Genomic DNA, 4,087 nt, shown 5'->3' on the forward strand with positions numbered 1-4,087 from the left:
CATTAGCAGTCATTCTCCATTTGTCCCTGCCCCAGCCCCTAGCAACCACTAATCTACTGTCTCTCTGAGTTTCCTATTCTGAACATTTCATATAAATGGAACATATACTATTTGGCCTTTTGTGACTGGCTTTTCTCATAGCATAATGTTTTTAAAATTCATCCACGTTGTAACTAATGAAGTATTTAATCAATACTTCATTCCTTTTTGTTGAGAATAATATTCCATTGTACAGATATACCACATTTTGTTTATTGATTAATGAATGCACACTTTTAGACTATTATGAGTAGTGGTATCATAAACATTTGTGTATAATTTTTGTGGGGGCATATGTTTTCATTTCTAGGGTATATACCTAGGAATGGCATTGCCGAGTCAAATGGTAAGGAGCTGCCAAACTTGTCAACAGCAGTTACACCATTTACATTCCCATTAGCAATGGTACAGGCTGAAATTTCTCCACATTCTCGTCAACATTGTTACTGTCTGTCTTTTTCATTATACCATCTTAGTGTGTATGAAACAGAAGCTTATGACAGAACCAGTTTGGCTCAGTGGATAGAGCGCCGGCCTGCGGACTCAAGGGTCCCAGGTTCGATTCCGGTCAAGGGCATGTACCTGGGTTGCGGGCACATCCCCAGTGTGGTGCCTGCAGGAGGTGTTTCTCTCTCATCGATGTTTCTAACTCTCTATCTCTCTCCCTTCCTCTCTGTAGAAAATCAATAAAACATATTTTTTAAAAAAAAGAAACAGAAGCTTAGCATTAGCTTCATTTGTATTCTTTTTTGGAGGAATATCTATTTAAATCCTGTGTCCAATATTTGGTAAAAGTTTTATTGAGATATAATTCACATGCTGTATAACTCACCCACTTAAAGTATACCATTCAGGAGCTTTCAGTATATTAATAAAATAATTAATAAAATAAATCATCACTAATTTCAGAACACTTAAGTCACTTCAAAAAAGAAACCCCATACCCAGTAACTGTCAACCTTTAATCCTCCCATTTCCCCCAACCCTAGACAACCATTAATCTACTATAGAGTTGCCTATTCTATTTTATAAATGGAATCATAAAATATGTGGTCTTTCATATGTCATTGAATATACTGCCTTCTCTCACTTAAAATAATGTTTTTAAGGTTCATCCATGTCGTTGCATGTAGAAGTCCTTCATTATATTACTAATATTCATTCTGTTGTATGGATATGCCAGATTTTATTTGTCCATTCATCAGTTGATGAACATGTGGGTTGTTTCCAACCAGTTATTAGTATACAGGTGGACATATGCTTTTATTTCTCTCAGGTAAACCTTGGAGTGGAATTGGTGGGTTAAATCATAACTATGTTTAACTTTTTTGAAATACGTTTTTATTGGTTTTAAAGAGAAAGGAAGGGAGAGGGGGAGAGAGCAAGAGAGAGAAACATCCATATAAGAGAAACATTGATCAGCTGTCTCCTGCACGCCCGTACTGGGGACTGAGCCCAAAACTCAGGCATGTGCCCTGACTGGGAATCAAACCAGTGACCTTTTGGTGCATGGCATGTGCTCAACCAACTGAACCACACTGGCCAGGGCTATGTTTAAGTTTTTGAGGAACCACCAAGACTATTTTTAAAAGTGGTTATACCATTTTACATTCCCTCCCACCCCCCGCCCACCCACCCCAGCAGTACATGAGGGTTCTATATCACCACCAATTGTTGATATTCTCTCTCTCTCTCTCTCTCTTTAAGCCATCTTAGTGGAGGTAAAATGGTATGTCACTAGAATTTTAATTTTGACTTTGACTTGAGGATGAAATCCAGGTTCCTGGTTGGAATGTTTGGGTGAATGGAGATATCATTGGCTGTTTTGCATTAGATATTATAGCAGTGGTTCTCAACCTTCCTAATGCCGCGACCCTTTAATACAGTTCCTCATGTTGTGGTGACCCCCAACCATAAAATTATTTTCATTGCTACTTCATAACTGTAATTTTGCTACTGATATGAATCGTAATGTAAATATCTGAAACGCAGGATGTATTTTCATTGTTACAAATTGAACATCATTAAAGCATAGTGATTAATCAGAAAAACAATATGTAATTATATATGTGTTTTCCAATGGTCTTAGGCGACCCCTGTGAAAGGGTCGTTCGACCCCCAAAGGGGGTCGCGACCCATATGTTGAGAACCGCTGTATAGGAAGAGACTTAGGAGGGAGATGGTGAATTGCATTTGGACCAGGTGACATTGAGGCGACAACGGGATACTCAGATGCAGTTGTCTAGTCATTGAATGGTTAAGTGGGCATGGAGCCCAAGAGAAAGGGCTGGTTGGGTAGGCAGGTGGAAATGGAAACCCTCAGGAAGTGTGCAGGAGAAGAGGCCCAGATCCAGAACCCCCAGGAGACCAACCTTTATGGCAAATTAGTGTGGTGTTTCAGAGCACCGTGCTTTCGAGCCAGGCAGCCTGTTCTCAGCATTGTGACCTAAGGCAAGTTATTTACCTTAGTTTCCACATCTGTAAGATGAGCATAACAATAACACAGCTAGAACAGTGCATGCTATTTTTTGTTTCGTTAAAAGATCTACGAATAGCCCTGACCGGTTTGGCTCAGTGGATAGAGCGTCGGCCGGCGGACCGAAGGGTCCCGGGTTCGATTCCAGTCAAGGGCATGTACCTTGGTTGCGGGCATATCCCCAGTGGGGGGTGTGCAGGAGACAGCTGATGTTCCTCTCTCATCAATGTTTCTAACTCTCTAGTCTATCCATCTCCCTTCCTCGCTGTAAAAAAATCAATAAAATATATTAAAAAAAAAAAAAAGATCTACGAATAAAAAGCTGCCCAAGAAGGCGAAGAAGGAGGAGAAGCTCTAAGATATTGTGAGAAAAGAAAATTTCAGCGATCAGGTCAAATTCTGTCAATAAGACTATAAGATAAGGTCTGTGAAGTGTCCACTTTTCAGCAATTAGTGGCCTCACCAAGTGCAATCTCTGTGCAATGAAATGACTGTAAAGGGTTGAAGAGTAATTAGGGGTGGACACTGATTCACTGGACCTTCCCTGCCCTGTTGAGCCAGGCTCTCCCAGTAGATGCTTCCTTTCATGACAGTCAGTTACGGATCTTATCCCACTTTTTCCCATCAGTTTCAGCCACCAATGGGATATGTTGCACCAGGCTACCATTTTATTTTATTTTTGAGAGGAAGGGAGAGGGATAAAGAGATAGAAACAGCAATGATGAGAGAGAAATAAGGATTGACTGCCTCCTGCATGGCCCCCATCGGGGATGTGCCCTAACCAGATTCGAACCAGTGACCTCTTGATTCATGGGGGATGCTCAGCCACTGAGTCACATGGCTGGGCACCAGGTTACCTTTTAAAAATTAGTACATATCGTTACTGATTTTTTATGGCGAGAGGAAGGGAGAGGGAGATGGAGAAACATCAATATGAGAGCGAAACACAGATTGGCAGCCTCGTACACGCCCCCTACCTGGGATGGAGCCCACAACCAGGGCATGTGCCCAGACCCGGGGACCCAACCGGGGGCCTTGAAAGGGCATCAGATGACGGTCAACCGACTGAGGCACAGCGGCCGGGCGCGCCAGGCTACGGTCACCTCCTCCACATCTGGGCCTGCACCCTCAGGGTCTAGGCTTAGGCGACTGGAGTGGCTGATGACGCAGGGGCTCCTAGACTCCGTGTTGCCTGTTAATTGGAGTGAACGTTCAGCGCGAGGCCCAGGGAGAGGGATCTCGTCCACGAGGAGTGTCATTCCCATCGTGGCCACAAGGTGGTGCCCTCGCTCTCCTCTGGGACCTGCCCCCGTGACGACCCCGCCCCCGTGACGACCCCGCCCCCGTGACGACCCCGCCCCCGTGACGACCCCGCCCCCGTTCGCTCCGCCCCCGTTCGCTCCGCCCCCGTTCGCTCCGCCCCCGTTCGCTCCGCCCCCGTTCGCTCCGCCCCCGTTCGCTCCGCCCCCGTTCGCTCCGCCCCCGTTCGCTCCGCCCCCGTTCGCTCCGCCCCCGTTCGCTCCGCCCCCGTTCGCTCCGCCCCCGCGCCGACCTCGGAAGCACTTCATCCAC

This window comes from Myotis nattereri, assembly GCF_964212035.1.
Source record: "Myotis nattereri genome assembly, chromosome: 11".
Lineage (NCBI taxonomy): Eukaryota > Metazoa > Chordata > Mammalia > Chiroptera > Vespertilionidae > Myotis > Myotis nattereri.